The following is a 16,801-nucleotide window of genomic DNA, read 5'->3' as shown; positions in this document are numbered from 1 at the left end:
TTTCGTCAATGATTTTATATTGTATGGGACTGGAGCATGGCTATTATTTCCTTTTCTTTGATCATATGAATGCTTAAGCTGAGATTGCCAGATCGGCTTTGTACAGAGGCATCACTAATTAGACTTGTGGCGATACTGCTCGATGTATTCTGGTGTAGAATCCATAAATTGCTATATTATAATTCTCCTTTATGCCCATTCAATATTTAATCTGCCTAAAACAATCCTAGGATGCAGTATTGCTTTATGTACGATCCAAACTATGGATTTGACAAGAGCTCATAGTTTCAGTCGGTGATGGTTTTTCCCTCAGTTTTGTGAAGATGTGTAGTCTGGCATCCATTAGATGCAACCGCCCTTTTTTTTGTCAAATGTCTTCCGAATTTCAGTCACTTACCTTGATTAATTCTTTTTCTGATCTCCATATACGGTATCTAAGCTAATATTTTCAACTAAAAATCTTCTATTTCCATCAGGATTCATTGGTTCATTCTTTTCTTGAAAATTATGATAAAAAAGTCAGTGCTTCCTTCAATTGGTACTGTGAAAACTCATGAAACCGGTGAGCTAAGTTTCTTCCTTATCAATGAAAATTGTGAGGCCCTCATAACCTTTTGAAGAAAAAGAAAGGTTGGCTTACATCTTTCTTAATTCTGAAAAATTGGTGCCACAACAAGTATATTGTTAGTCATCTCAATATCTCACCCATGGGGCAGCCTCAGTTTTCTATCTTGCTGATTAATCCTGCCTTAAGAATTCCAGTTTGGGCATGCATATATTCTGGCTGTATCAGTGATCACGCTAGATTTTTATCTTAGATAGTCATCTTGCGGTTATATCTTCTTTGATGATTAAACAATGATAGCCTTATATGACAGTTTATATTACACCTGGAATTAACGTTCGTATGTTAATTTGAACTAACTTTGGAGTATCTGAAGATGAATCATGGAGGAATAGTTCCTGAAAAATCACTAGCATGGTCATAGCTAGCCACCATTTGCCAGCTTACCTTGGTCGGTCAAATCTTTTCCTACTGTTTAACATGGCAAGTACAAACTACATCCAGTTTAATATTGTTCTGATACTTAAGCAGTTGTGAAGGTAACAGCCCTATGTAATATACTTTTCACGAAATGGCAACAACTCCATGTAACTGGTAAATGAACTTGGTGGGTAATATTGACCTTCCAGTTAACCAAATATAAAGTATGCAAACAGTAACAGAATACAGTCCATACTTTATATTATTTATTATTATGGGGTCTTCACAGTCGATAAACATTTCTTACCATTTAAGTCCTTCTTTTGATCTCTCCCACATGTAATCTCAAAGGACTGGGTTGACAAGAACACAAATTCATACATTCATATTAGCCTTTTGATGGCTTTCATTATGACATATATAGTGTAGTAGTAACTCTTTGTTAGATCGAATTGGTGCTTGTAGTTGCACATCGACATGAGAACCAAACAACATTGCCACAATATTTTTTGACATTTATTTTGCACATTAGTAGCTTTCTCAGGTTATTGATTTATTATTCCTCATGCCATCCACAACCATTTTGGTACTCAGTAGCCATGATTTTTTTAAGCAAATTCAAACCATAATTTACCGCAACAACGCGCGGGGTATCATCTAGTATATCCAATGCCTAGGGCAAGCATCTGGATGGAAGAGATCAGCCGGCGCCGCCGCGGTGACGTTGCAAGCCGAGCTATTCTGCTGGGCAGCTCCTTCATGTTCGGCAACGCCCGCTGCATGCATGGCCTAAAATGCTAATGAGAAGCTACGTGCTGGCTTGGGCGCGGCTGGAGATGCTCTTCTCAGGATTGTGTATTTCATCCGGGAGTTCGGCAACTACTTCAACTGCAAGATAGATTGCACCGGCACACTTGGATTTACCTCGATCCAGATGTGCACAACAACTATGAGGATGCTTGCATACGGAGCTCCCGGTGATTCACTCGACGACTATGGGCGCATGGCCGAGTCCACCACCATTGAGTGTTTCTACAAGTTCTGCAGGGCAGTGGTGGCAGTGTTTGGACCGTAGTACTTGCGAACACCCAATGCGAAAGACATTGCTCGGATTCTGGCACAGAATGAAGCAAGAGGATTTCCTTGGATGCTTGGAAGAATCGACTGCATGCATTGGAAATGGAAGAACTTTACATTTGCTTGGCAGGGGTTGTACAAAGGCGCCAAAAACGGTTGTAGTGTGGTACTTGAGGCACTGGCCACACAGGACCTCTGGATTTGGCACTCTTTGTTTGGGATTCTAGGAACTCATAATTGTTAGAGTTGTGTCGAATATTGTGTACAAGGTAGGTTACAGTTGGACTCTGAGTAGTACTGTGTTTACATAGGATGTGGAGTCGTGTCATAGTAGGACACTTGTATCCTAAGCCTCTCATATATAGCGGGGGTAGACACACGATGTAACCTATGCCAACATAATAGCACAGGCACGCAAGGGGGAGCCGGCGGCCTGTGCCAGCGCCCGGGTGGCCGGTGTGCGGTATTGTGACGGTGTCACGGGGAGGAGCGCCCGTAGTCAGGCCCCGGGGATGTAGCCATATCGGTGAACCTCGTTAACAAATCTCGGTGTTGTGCCTCGTGTGATTGCTTGGTCCTCGGATGATCAACGATATGCCTCGGATTTATTCTAACAAGTGGTATCAGAGCAAGATTGACAAGGTCTGGGAGGCGGTTGAGTTGATCTAGAGGTTGAAGAACATCGACAGAGTTCTGCGGATAGTGGTCGTAATACCGGAGCGAAAGTCTTCGGCGAGTTACGGTTAGGAAGCAGATTGGTCGTCGTAATCTTCAAATTGCAATCGGAAGCATCTGTAGCAAGCAGCAGGTCGAACCAGCGACGTGTGCGCGGCCGTACGTGAGGACTCAGGAAGCCAGATGCCGAGGCACGGTTCGGCGACTCGGATTGATCGGCAAGCGGCCAGATCCGATGGTGGCTGAGACGCGTGTGGAGCATGCAAGCGGCGGTGACGCACGTAGGCTGGCTCTTGGGCAGGCCGGCCCATGCGGGGCTGGCTCGCTGGGGTAAAAGCCCCAGTTTGGGAGAGGTGACAGGCTGAGACGCTCAGGCGTTTTGGCAAAGGGTCAAGGTTGAGGCGTGCAGTAGCAGCTATACTATACTTGTGGAACGCGTGCAGCCGGAGATTTGTTTGAAAAAAAATATGACAGCACAAGGCAACAGATCAATCGGCTGGAAAAGATCCATCTTGATAGACATCCATTGGAAGGCTTTTGGCAGGAAGGCAAAGCTAGCATTGGAGTTGAGCCACGGGAGCCACACCACGTGAAGATCAAAGGTTTTTTGGTTGGAATTGCTAGTAGCACGCGGAGGTTTCGTTCATGTGCTTGGAGCATCACGTGGAAAGCATGGATAGTATTTTTCACAAAGTCAACCGTACGAAGAACCATGGCGTCAACGGATACCTGGTTTGAGGTGGAGAGGTTCAACGGAACTGAAAACCTTGGGTTATGGCAGACACGGGTGAAAAATTGTTGGCGCGACAAGGATGCTTGAAGGCGTTGCGGGAAATCATGTCAGCTAAGATGGAATTATCTTCTGACGGATGGAAATTTCTTGGAAGACTATTTGGGAGCCTTGAGCGTGTCACATAATCGAACGAGTTCGGTTGGGTCAGACTGGGCAGTCTGACGGGATCGACGTAAGTCGGTTGGTACAGAAGACGGTGCGGGATCGGCGACGACGACATAGGAGCGTGATGCCGATGGTGACCGACTTCTGGGCGTGGAAACACGTGGCGCAGGTCCAGAGGGCTTGTGTGGCTTCGACAAGACTATGACGCGGGATTTGATTCAAGGTGGTGTATACACGGAGCTTGAAGTCGATGAGGCGGAGGGGTGGACTGATCATCTACCATGGAGTCATGTTGAAGGTGGAGCTGGGTTGAGGGGCTACGATGTAAGGATCCAGGGAATCGAAGCCTATTCAGCAAGGAGGAAAAGCGAGGGACACGTAGTTCGGACTGGAGCCCAGTGGTCTGATGGAAGCGTGAAACTCGTCATCGGTCGGTGATGATCGGTGGTACTCTGCATGGGGGTTGAGTGGTGTGCTTTCATGACCCTTGAGACTCGACCGGGACAGCAGAGGCTCGACGCGGTAATAGCGGCGAGGCGTGCGGTATGCATGGGGCATGGAGACGGGCCAGGGCTCTGGTGGTCATACATGTGGTGAGACAACTGCAAATTTGACTCGGGATGACTACAAGCAACGGTGAAATTCCTTCAAGTCTCAGAAACGTGGTCAAGAAAGAAGCGGTGACGTTGAGTTCAGGTAACTCTTATGTGTGACACCCAATATGTGAGTTGTTCACTTTTACGCAGGTCAGTGATCGGTGTGTAATGGCGTTGACGGATACTCTGGAAGTTGGGAGCACAAACTAGAGTAACAAGGAACTTAATTTTGCTCGAGTGTTGACTGTGGTCGAGAAAAGGAGGGACTACAAGTTGCAGGTGGAGTCATATGGAGTCTTTGGAGTAGCAGCAGTGCTCATGGGATAAGCTCAAGTCCAATGTACATGGAAGTTTGACGCATTGACAAATTCAAGGTGGTGGAGAATATTCGCCAAGGTGGAGTTTGTTAGAGTTGTGTCGAATATTGTGTACAAGGTAGGTTACAGTTGGACTCTGAGTAGTACTGTGTTTACATAGGATGTGGAGTCGTGTCCTAGTAGGACACTTGTATCCTAGGCCTCTCATATATAGCGAGGGTAGACACACGATGTAACCTATGCCAACATAGTAGCACAGGCGCGCAAGGGGGAGCCGGCGGCGTGTGCCGGCGCCCGAGTGGCCGGTGTGCGGTATTGTGACGGTGTCACGGGGAGGAGCGCCCGTAGTCAGGCCCCGGGGATGTAGCCATATCGGTGAACCTTGTAAACAAATCTCGGTGTCGTGCCTCGTGTGATTGCTTGGTCCTCGGATGATCAACGATATGCCTCGGATTTATTCTAACAACAATGACATCAATGTCCTGCAGTGCTCCCCAGTCTTTGCCAAGCTTGTTGAAGGTCATTCTCCTCCGGTGAACCTCAAGGTCAATGGGCGGCAGTACAACAAGGGGCACTATCTAGCTGATGGCATCTATCCGAGATTGTCGACATTTGTGAAGGCCATCTCAAACCCTGTGCGAAGAGGCAAGAACGCCTGGTTTGCGAAGGTTCAGGAGGCTTGCAAGAAGGATGTTGAGCGGGCATTTGGTGCGCTCCAATCTCGATTTGCTGTTGTCCGGTTCCCTGCTCTGACCTGGTCGAAATATCAAATGTGGAAGATCATGACTTGATGTGCCTTCTTGCCAACATGGTCATTGAAAGCGAGCAGGAAGACTCAGTGTCCGACACTGAACCATATTACAAGCAGGGTTCTCTTGCCCAAGTTGATCACCAGCTACCGGCAAACTGGGCTGACTACCTCAATATGTGTCAGGAGATCCGAGACCCACAGGTGCATCAAGAACTGCAACACGATCTGGTGGAGCACCTATGGAGGCTCAAGGGCAAGGCCGGGAATGACGTGTGAAGAAACTTGAGTTTTTATTTGTTAAACTACATAATTTGTATTGAGCTATTTGTTGAACTATTTGATTTATGTGATGAAACACGCCGAAACACGCCGAACCATGCCGAACTATGTGACGAACTAATTGATTTCTATTTGTATGCGAAAATTCACGCCGAAACGCACCGAATATGGGCTGATTCACGCATATATCGGGTCGTTTTTTGGACATAATTGGGCCGAACACTGGGCCGAAATCGGCGCTTGGGGGCGACGGCTGGGTGCCAAACCGCCCCAGTGCCGAGTTTATTGCCGGCTCACCCCATGCCGCTCTTTTTGGCGCCCTAGGGGCCCAACGGCTGGAGACGCTCTTAGGTGCTGGCTGGGAGAGGTTAACGATGGAAGGACGGGGAGGTAAGGATAGATAGATACCATCTTCAAAAAAAAAACATATAGCGTATATGTACGTGTTTCTGTCACGTGAAGCTACCTGACCCGCCAGATTACTTATGTCATGCAGATTGAAAGGTTAAGATTAATAGTTTTAATAGATCCACTGTATCAACGGTCTGTATTTTCTGATTAAAGTGGGATTTTCTAGCATATTTCTTTATTTTTTATCCCTATTTCTCTTTTAATATAGAGTATAATAGAAGAGAGAACATTGATCCAAGTTCACCCGTGACAATGTGTTGAGATCATCTTGTGTGATATGATTTATGAGTGGAAACTGTTTATGAGGTATCACTGCATCTGGAGTCACGAAGTCATGAAAAATGACCTGCATGAAAAAACAAGAGTTCATGAAAAAAAAAACAGTTTGCAAATAAATTTATTCAAAGCCACTCACTTGAAAGGACATCACTTACAGCCAGTATGTGTACACAACCCCAACACATTTGAGTATTAGTTGTTACGTCTTATATCCTATGAGGTCGTCTATCAGAAAGTTTGCGAATAAGTTACATCTCTTCATGTTCATCGTCAGATCAGGAGCTCAAACATTAATAAAAAGACTCAATAATTCTCTCTCCACATTTCGATTGGACTTTGGAGCCAAGTAATGAGGACATGTGCTTGCAGGATGAACAAAATGTAGAGTATTCGCTCATCTAAACCTTCCTTGCCCGTCATATGGAGAGCATGAGCAGCATAAACAGAGTTCCCCCATCTGAGATCATCTCTCTCAGCTCAGAATCCCCCTTATACTTGTCAAAAATAGTGTCTAACCAACAATTGGCAGACCTTAAATTTTCTGTACCAAAGGTTTTATATCAATTGGTTGCCCATTGATGACAACCACTTGATTTTTCATCGAAACAGTTTAGGAAAAATTTAATCACTTTCTTTTTCAGTTTAATACGCTTCATTCGAAACAAATTGTGGTACTGAATTTTCTTGATAAGATCCACAATTTTTTTCTCCTTTTTTAAGTCTTTGAAAACTTCGTCGTACAAGGACACAGGCGAGCATTGATATACTGAGTACCCCTCCTGCAAATAACAAAAGCATTATTCAGAAACAAACTGAATGAGTAAACAAAAACTGGTGCAAAACTAGATTAACTATAACAATGAATTTGTCATGTAACCAAATAACATTCTGTATCCTTACTTTCGGAGAGATTTGTTGAAAGTATCATAGCATTACCAGCTATAAAATAATTAAATTCACTACTCTTGCTATGATCAAAGAAAAAAGACTGGAGTACCAAGTGGCATGAAGGAGCAGAAACGAAACAATCTCTTGTGATGCTAGACAAGCTGGTTATTTTCTGACATTGTGATGCATATATACCTGCTGAAGGTTCTTCACTGCCACCTTCGGCGTGGGTCGCCCGCTGTTCTGCGGCGAATGATCTACGTGCTTCTTCAGTTGAGGCAGTACCTGGTGAAGCTTCTTTAGTGCCACCTTCACCGTGTGTCGCCGGCTGTTATTCGACGGACAACCTATGTGCTTCTTCAGCTGAGGCGGCCGCTTCCGTCGGCTCTGATGGGTATGTTGATTTGCCCCGGCGGCTGTGCTTCGCCTTCGGCACTAATGGGGCTGTTGATTTTCTCTGATAGCCACAACCCCCCGCTGCCGGCTTTTTTTGGGCTGATGGGGCTGTTGATTTGCCTCTTTGGCCCCGACCTTCCGCCGCCGGCTATTGTGGAGTGGTAAGTTGCTACATGCTCTTTGTTGATCTGCTTGTACTGACGGCCGCCATATTCTACTAGGACTAAATGAAAATTCCGTCGGGGCAAGGTGGCGCTCGGTGCCGGCCGTCGGCGACAGGAGAAGACTGAGGTTGGGCAAAACGGGATGGGACTGGCCACCCCTAGCCTCGAACCCAATTTGAAAGGCCACAGGCCGGTCCAATCGGCCTAGAGTCTCCAGCCCTATCGGACCATGGTATGGTGGGTTGACCCGCTATTCGCAACCGCTTTTCGTGGCAAACTTCCATGTATTATATTATGCAACATTACAATGGTATATCCAACATGACCTACAACTTACAGAAACATCCTTAGCAAAAATAGAAACTACATTCAAGCCCTTGCTTGGCATGTGCAGGTACGCACGGTTATGTGTGCTGGATGCTCCTAGAGAGCACACTGTAGCGCGCGCAAAACTTCGGAGCCTTGCGTGGCGATGAATGCACCACACTTGGACTTCGCTGATCGGATCACCTCGCCGCCGTCGAGGGTTGGGCAACTGCTTGTTCTCCGCCAAGCGCATCATTGAACTTGTCTTCCTCCCTGTGGCTCCTAGTTGGCTGTTCATTACACGACAACCATATCAATGCTCGAAGACCAGAAATAAGATAATTCCTCCTAGCTCGTTCTGGTATATCCTCCATCTACAGCCATGCGCGATGATTCCTAGTTCTTTTTTATCCAAATCCTAACTTTTTTGCCTCAGTATTTACCCAATCAAATCTATATAAATTTCCTAGCTCTATTGTTGTGTCTGGTGGGTATGAACTTGACGAGGACCATGGAAACATACGGTCTACAACGATCGTGGTGGTTGCAATCACAACAAGCATTTCGTTGAGCAGAAGATATAGGACGGAAATCTTGCCCTTAGCGCAACAAGCTCTATGGTATAGAGATTCGTGTGTTCCATATAGTCGAGATTTCTAAGTTTACAAGTTCTTCTACCGTCGCTACTTCGTTGTATTCCACCACCTGCTAGCTCTTAGAAATTTTGACCGCACGAAACACACGAATCTCTATACCATAGAAACTACTGCGCTCAAGGGCAAGATTTCCGGACAAAAGCTTGTGGTCAACAAAATGCTTGTAGTGGTCGCAGCCACAACTACTAGTGTAGACCAGTATGTTTCCATATTCCTAATCATCTTCATACCCACCAGACACAACAATAGAGCAAAGAAATTTATGTAGATTTGATTGGGTAAATATTGAGGAAAGAAAGGTTAGGATTTGAATTAAAAAGAGCTAGGAATCATCGTGCATATGGCTATAGATGTAGCACATACCAAAAGCGAGATAGGAGGAATTATTCTATTTTTGGTCTTCGAGCACTGATGTGGTTGTCGTGTAATCAACAGCCAACAAGAAGGCACAGAGAGGAAGACGACTTTGATACTGCGCTTGGTGGAGAACAAGTGGTTGCACGACCCTTGCCGGACAAGGCTCCAAAGTTTCACGAGCGCCATGGTGTGCTCTGCAGGAGCATCCAGCACACACAACCGTGCGTGCCAACATGTGCCAAGCAAGGGCTTCAATGTATTTTCTACTTTTGCGAAGGATGTTTATGTAAGGTGTAGGTCATGTTGGGCCTACCCTTGTAATCTTGCATAATACTCCCTTTGTTTCTTTATATAAGGTGTATTTAATTTTTAAAAGTCAGACGAGTGCATATTTGACCGAACTTTTAGAAAAATATGTCAATATTCACAGTATGAAATTTCTACCATTTGGTCCATCATGAATAGTAGTTTAATATTTTATCTATTAGGTACTGCAATTGTTGTTATTTTATTCTATATTCTTGGTCAAACATTCAAATGGTTGACTTGCATGAACATCAACACACCTTATATTCTCTAACGCAGGGAGTATAATACAAGGAAGTTTGCCAAAAAAACGGTTGCCAATAGCGGGTGGACCCACCATACCATGGTTCGGTAGGACCAGAGACTCTAGATCGAATTGATTGGCCCGTGCCTTTCAAGTAGGCTTCAAGGCCAGGGGGTCCCATTCCAATCTCGTTCTCCCCCAACCTCAGCCTGCTCTTGTCGCCGACGACTGCCACAGAGCGTCGCCCTACCCCGGCAGAAAAAGTTGAGAAATAGCTACATATTGACGCCGACGCGGATGTGGCATAGGCGCTGATACTCTACATGGGATTGGGCGACGGGCAGTACGAGAGAGTGTTCAATATGTCGGTGTCGCAGGCTATGTCCGACAATGAGCACGTCTCCAAACTCTTTCTGCCAGCCCACTTGTGTAACTGTTTCGTGGTCTTACTCAAGCAAAATCCTAGATGGGCCACACGGTTGCTTGTCAAGCCAATTAGTAGCGTGAGTCGGGTCTTGACAGATCCACAGCCGAAGGAAAACCAATACAGGATGATTGTGGCATTGTACTTTGTCTTAACCACAAAATAGTAGAAGGCTTTCCGCTACTTCCAGGAAAACTCAGACATTGCAAAACATCATCACCTTAGGCGCTGGCGTGGAGTGCCATGATCGGTAGACCGCATTCATGGTCTAGCATGGAATAAACGTGCCGTCACCACACATTGTTACGGAACTCTAAATCGTCGCAAATAGTCAAATGGAGAATTAAACCTGCCAACTGCTGTTGATACTCGACGTGGAGATGAAGGCCCACTGCGCAAGTGTTGGCCCCGCCCCGTGCAACTGAAGGCATTCTCATGGATGTGTCTCGCCATGCACGAGGTCCATATCAAGATTAGCTTCACGGTCCTATGTCGTGACGACTTCATTTGGCATCACTACTAGGGAAAAGCCTAGCAGTAGCGCGGTTAAGATGTCTATCAGTAGCGCGGGTGGCGTGCTACTAATAAGGCACTACAACTAACTTTTAGTAGTAGCGCGTTTGGATACGTGCTACTACTAAGTTTATTTAGTTGTAACATTCTCCACGAAACGCGCTACTGCTAATAGCAGCGGCGCCTCTATAACCGTGCTACTGCTAACTTTTCCTATATTTTTTACACAACATATTGGTGGGTCAGATGTCTCATCATATGATTTATGATCATGATGAGTTATTATGACTAATGTATATATATAATAACTCATCATGCTCATATAACAACTAAGCATCATCATCATTAACAATAACTCATCATCGTTGTCATAATAAAAAGTTATACTCATCATCATCATAGTCATCTAATAACTCATCATCGTTATCATAATAAAAAGTCGTACTCATCATCATATTCATCTAATCAACCATACTTAATTATTCTTAGCACATGATCATGAGTATCAACTAGCTAGGACCTACTACCCCCTCTAAAGTAAAATAGCATAAAACCAGATAGCCCCTCGCGCTTCATTATGGAGAATGGAGATTATCCTGTCTTCAATTCTTGCTCTTCGCACAACGTTGATTCCATGTAGTTCCCTATGATTGTTCATACATTTTTTTCCATTCTTTGATTGTCATGTCTTCATCGATTTTAGAAATCCGGTATGAACAGCGATGAAGCCTAGGCAGATTTGGCCGAAATTTATAACATCAAGGCAACCTTTCGGAAACATACGATCAGGCACACAATTTTTCAGGATTTTCTGTTGAAAAACATAATAATAACGTCTTAGTTAGCAATGTAGTTTAGCTTTAGAAGAATATATGCAAAAAATGCATGGATGTCGTAATAGTAATTTTTTTACCATCCATCTCCATGGATGTTACCGTAGTTCAACACGTGCACTAGTGGAACCATAATATGCAGGAGTTTCATAATTGATTTTGTAATTATCAACATCAATAATAAATGAGATAAGATGATCTTTCTCCTCATAAGTTAATTCGGCGCCATTAGTGTAGTAGGTTCTGTCTAACATCTTCCGTACATTTTTTGAAAAAAGAAAATAAGTTGTCAATGGAAATAAGATGTCAACTATTTTGAAATGAACAATATAAATTACTTAATAAATATGTTTGAGAAACTCACATAAAGGTAGAAGTGGAAGCGTATAAACAAGGACCCAAATATCTATATTCTCTTTGCCGATGTCATCTTCAGGATCATCAAGATCGAAGGTGACATGAGCATTCAAACATGAGCAATTAAACTTGATGCTCAATGCATTTCAATGGTTGAAAATATTAACAAAAACATTTCAATATATCTTATATATAATCCTAACATAACTAAATATGACAGTATAGGTCTCTCTCTAAACTAGTTCTATTAACCACTTACTAAATAAACTAGTTCTATTAAACACTTACTAAAGGCAATGCAATGTAAGTGTTCTACTCTATTGAACACTTATTAAAATTTCTATCACCCTAGTTCTACCCTAAATTTTCTTACTACAAACTTCTATTACTAAATTTAATACCTAAAAATTTCTATTATTAAAATTTAGAGGGAGGTGGAGGGTGTAGGAATGAAGGGAGGGGTGAGTGAGGGAGGAAGGGAGGAGGAGGAGGAGGATGAGGCAGGGAGGATGAGGACAGACGAGGTAGGGAGGGAGGTGGGAGGGAGGAGGCCGGATGAGGCGGTGAGGAGAAGGATGGACAAGGCAGGAGTGGGGAGGGAGAGGGAGGTGGAAGGAGGGAGGAAGGTGGAAGGAGGAGGGATGGAGGAACTACCTCGGTGGAGGAGGAGCCGGAGCGGCGGCGGGCGACGACGGTGGTCGGGGAGGGCTGAACATCGGCGGCAACGGACGACGGGGTGTGGGGGAGAGTGAGAGCGGAGTGGAGAGGGGAGAGTGACGGACGGCCGGTGGAGAAAGCGCTACTGCTAAATGTCGTAGCAGTAGCGCGGTTTCAACAAGAGCAATACTACTATACTTAGCCTGGTGGCAATGGTGTGACACTTATAGTAGTAGCGCTGTATTTTCTTGACGCGCTACTGCTATGTAGATAGCGGTAGCGCCTTTTGTGACCACGCGCTAGTGCTAAGTAGCAGTAGCGCATGTTTGTATCGAGCGCTATTGATAAAATTTTGTGTATAAGATTTTCTCTAGTAATGCATACACAATACAACTTTAATATGATTGCTGATGTCTCCCTCGACGCAATACAACTTTGTTATCTTGCGTGGCTGGACCATAAAGGGCTCCGATAGAAGCACGCCCATGCCATGTACACATACGACATCACTACTGAGGATCCCTTAGGGCATCTCCAGCCCGCCCCAAAGAAGGCCTCCCCAGACGTTTTTTTCGCGCCGACACCGAAAAAACGGCCCAGTCGCGCCCTCAGGAGCCCGATTTTCACCGGCTTGGAACGAAAACAGCACCGGCGGACCCAGCCCAAACCCGGCGCGCTGGGGGGCGCTCGGGGGCGCCGGGCGAACTTTTTTGGCGCGAAGAAGCCGCGGGCCCGCCGCGTCAGCGACACGGCTCTCTTCTTGGCCCTTCGTCGTCCTCATCGCCTCGTTTCCCGCGGCGAATCAATGCCAAAGCTGCCGCGCGCTGCCGCGCCGGTCAGCCTGCGCCATTGATGCCTCACGGGTGACGCAGTGAAGACCGGACGACGCGCGTCCCTCGCTCTCCCTCGCCCGCCACGCGTCCACACGGTGCCACGCGTGTGGGCGGCGCCTCGGCCTATATATGACGCGCCCCGGCGCACTCGGCGACTCACACTCTCCCGTTGTCGTCGTTCCTCCCTCTCCTCTCCTCTCTTTCGCCGTCACCAGTTCACACCCATGGCCGAGCGCTTCCCAGGCGACGGCGCGGCGGCGAACGGCATCGGCCGCCGCCATCTTCATGAAGACAAGGCTCGCCTCCTTTACGAGGCCGAGCACTACAAGAAATATGTCAACTTGTGACCACCACTATTGGTCACTGAAAGGTCACAAATTTCCATTTACGACCTTTTTGTGACCAAAAACAGAAGGTCAAAAGCTGGCCGTCGTAAACTGACTATAGCGACCTTTCTTCTGGAATGGTCAAAGACGTTTACGACCAAAATATTCCTACTGTGGCGTTTTGGTCACTAGCAACCTCCCCAGGCCACGTAGGCATCCAGCGTGGCGATCTGACGTGGCACAAGATTCAGCCCGGTCCAATTGGGTGTTTTACATGGGCCGAGCCCATTAATTCGGCCTTTTTAATATTTATTTTTCCTATTAATTTTTGCTAGCTACATGGGCTGGCCCAGCTATAATTCGGCCTTTTTATTTTTGGGTTGTTGCCCATTTTTTCTTTTTTTCAAATGGGTCCCAATTGTCAGGGTCTGATATGTGGGTCCCAAATTTTTTATTCTGGTTTGTGGGTCCTTGCTGTTCCTCAGATTTCAATATGCCAATAATTAAACAACCAATATTTAAATCACAATAGACAGAAAACAAGTGTAATACTTCAAATAACAAGAAGCAACAATCTGTTACATCAAATCACATACAACATTTCATTCAAAAACAGAGAGAAGATACATGAAATTCTGGAGTTCACAATGCCCAAATAACCTAGCTATTATTACATAACTTGCTATACAAAAATGTCTTGGCGCTTCTTTGAACATCTTGTTTCGTCTTGAATTTAGGCAAAATATCTGCCAACAAGAAAACAGAACAGCGAGGATATAGTGAATAACAACAGCAGCAAGTGATGGGGTTCTATTTAGTAAGATTAAGTCCGGAAAGAAACATGCATGAAAATTAAGAATAGCTAGAGCAATTCTGCATGAAAATTAAAAAGCGCTATTCAGTATGAATGCCATGAAGTTTTCGTGCACTTCATGCCAAGTCAGCCAACATGTAGCATGCATGTGAGCCATAAAACATGATCACAGTTCAGCACCTACAACAGCCTGACACAATAGATAAATCCATGAAGTGATAATAACAGTGTGTGATGAGAAACTGACCGCTCTTTTTAATTACTATGAGCAATAAAACATCTAGTTTTAGATACTCAACGGATTCATTCATATACTTATTATATGCTGACATGGATTGTAGAGGTTAACAACAAAACTGGAACTGGAACTTGTCATAAGCTAACAAAAAACACATTCCAAAACTATCTGTATAAAACATTTATGCATGGATACATTCAAGAACTAGAAAAGTTCAAATAGGTTTATAAATGCACAAATAACTTGAGGAAAAGTAGCCAACTGCAGGTCTGAATCTGTATTGGTGATCAGCATCTTTATAAATGCACAAATAGGTTTGTAAGATATGAGCTGCTTACTTTACTTACTATGATCGTATGATGTGTTCTGAATCTGTATTGGTGATCAGCAGGTACAAGTCATCAACTGAACTAATCGCTGCCCAAGCAAATTAAGCTTGAATCCCATGAGGCAAAACCAAGAGTAAAAACAAGACTAGGCCAGCTGCAGGTCTTGCGCTAGTGGCGTTGCAGTCTTGATGGCGCTGGCTGCCACAAGGACATTAAATGTGAATGAGCTTGGTAAAATGGTAAGCAAGTGTTAAAGGACACTGGGCGCTAGCACCTAGACTCGATTTGATCATATTATACTTATCATTAACTCATTCACACTGAGATATCACAACTTCTCCACCCACAGAAAAAGAGAAAGAATATTCTGCTGTAAAAAGACTCTCAAAAAGATTTAATCATTCCGTTAAAAATAGAGTAGCAAGAGCAACGCTGGACATCATTACAGAATATGAGTTGCAGGATACAACTTGTGGAAACGAGCAAATAACAACAGCATCAAGAAAATTAGAGTTCTTGATTCTTGAAGCACCGACAAATAGGAAACCCAGATAACAGACGCATATATGAATTGTGGGATACATCTTCCTATAGTTGTGGAAACTTGAGTCAATAACAGTAGCATAAAGTTGACATTGACAACAAGATAGCAAAATGAGAATGACCTCTTCCTAGTAGTTGTGGAAACATAAAAACAACATGAAATTGACATTGGCAGCAAGAGAGCAAAATAGGAATGACAGTGCATGCATGGTACATGAATGATTCACAGCAACTACATCGACCCTGTTCATTCATTTAACAAAGGGAACATGTAGAGTACTGTTTAATCAGCGATGGCATGGCAGGATCTCGGACCAGCACACATGCACGTATGCGTAGCAACCTGATCGATCTGCATCAAACGGTGTACTGCTACTACATGCGTGTTTAAAACATGAAAAATCCAAATCTATCTCACAGAAAAACAACCGACTTGTTACAGCGCGCTCAAGTTTGAGAGTGCTAACAACGCTAGACACGGGGCGTTGTTATCCACACCCTGCAGCCGAAAAGTACTATCACTTTACACGGCAATAAGGTTGTCACAGGTTGCTTCTTGCCCTCCACAAATTTCTTCAGATAGTTAGGATTCCCACTAAAGATTAAGAATCCTTGCTGGTGCCTACTTAGACAAAATGAAATAAGGAAACGCGCCATGATTTTATATTTACATGCATGCTTGTGAAAATGATGATCTTATTCAGTTCCAGTTTAGAGATCGCAGGCGGGACAAGGACGACAATGGAGAAAGCATAGGGAAGGTGCAAATGGAGGGAAGCAACGGTGGAGGGATGAGAGACCTAGAAGACCGCAGGCCGGAGGGGGTCGAAGCAGATGGCGCAGTCGAGAACTTCCGGGTCGATGATGCCGCTGATGCCCGCCGCCGGCGCCGCCATGTCGCTCATCTGCTCCGGCCGCTGATGGGGATCCATTCAACTTGTGCATCGGCAAGGGCGGCATGGAGGGGCATCCAAACTCGTCAGATCGAGCAGCTTCTCCGTGGCCCCAAACTGCACACGCAACGCATGTACGCATCAGATGCGGCGAATAAGAAAGCCAGAAGAAGAGGAGATGAGGAGGGAACCATACCCTTGTCGAGGTCCCCGGGAGGGGTCAGCCACGGGAGCACGAGCGCCCTGATGGCACCCGAGCCTGAGCTAATCTCGGTCCCGAGCGCCTTGGCAGCGGCCTTGTCCTGGGCGGCCTCCTCGACCTCAGCGCCATCGACCTCCATCACGGCTTCTCATCCTCGTCTCGATCGGCGTCGCTCCCGGTCCTGCAAGCATAACCACTTGGCGTCGGCGTCAGGTCATTCTACTTGAACGCGGCAGCGCAACGAGAAAGAGAAG

General features: G+C 45.2%; 1 long non-coding RNA gene across 2 annotated transcripts; it reads right to left on the bottom strand.

Annotated features, from left to right (window-relative positions):
* Positions 1-14,063: 14,063 nt before the first annotated feature.
* Positions 14,064-16,456, bottom strand: LOC119325647. 2 transcript variants are annotated; one of them, XR_005157614.1, is made up of 3 exons: positions 16,253-16,456; positions 14,919-15,107; positions 14,064-14,274 (listed from the first exon to the last, which is right to left on the bottom strand). It is a non-coding gene; the product is annotated as an uncharacterized LOC119325647 (long non-coding RNA). The 2 variants fall into 2 exon arrangements; XR_005157615.1 differs by having other exon boundaries at positions 14,928-15,107.
* Between the last annotated feature and the right edge of the window lie 345 nt (positions 16,457-16,801).

This window comes from Triticum dicoccoides, chromosome 6B (genome assembly GCF_002162155.2).
Source record: "Triticum dicoccoides isolate Atlit2015 ecotype Zavitan chromosome 6B, WEW_v2.0, whole genome shotgun sequence".
In the NCBI taxonomy this organism is placed as follows: domain Eukaryota; kingdom Viridiplantae; phylum Streptophyta; class Magnoliopsida; order Poales; family Poaceae; genus Triticum; species Triticum dicoccoides.
The sequence above is the reverse complement of the archived record's forward strand: the minus strand, read 5'-3'. Positions and strand labels throughout refer to the sequence as shown.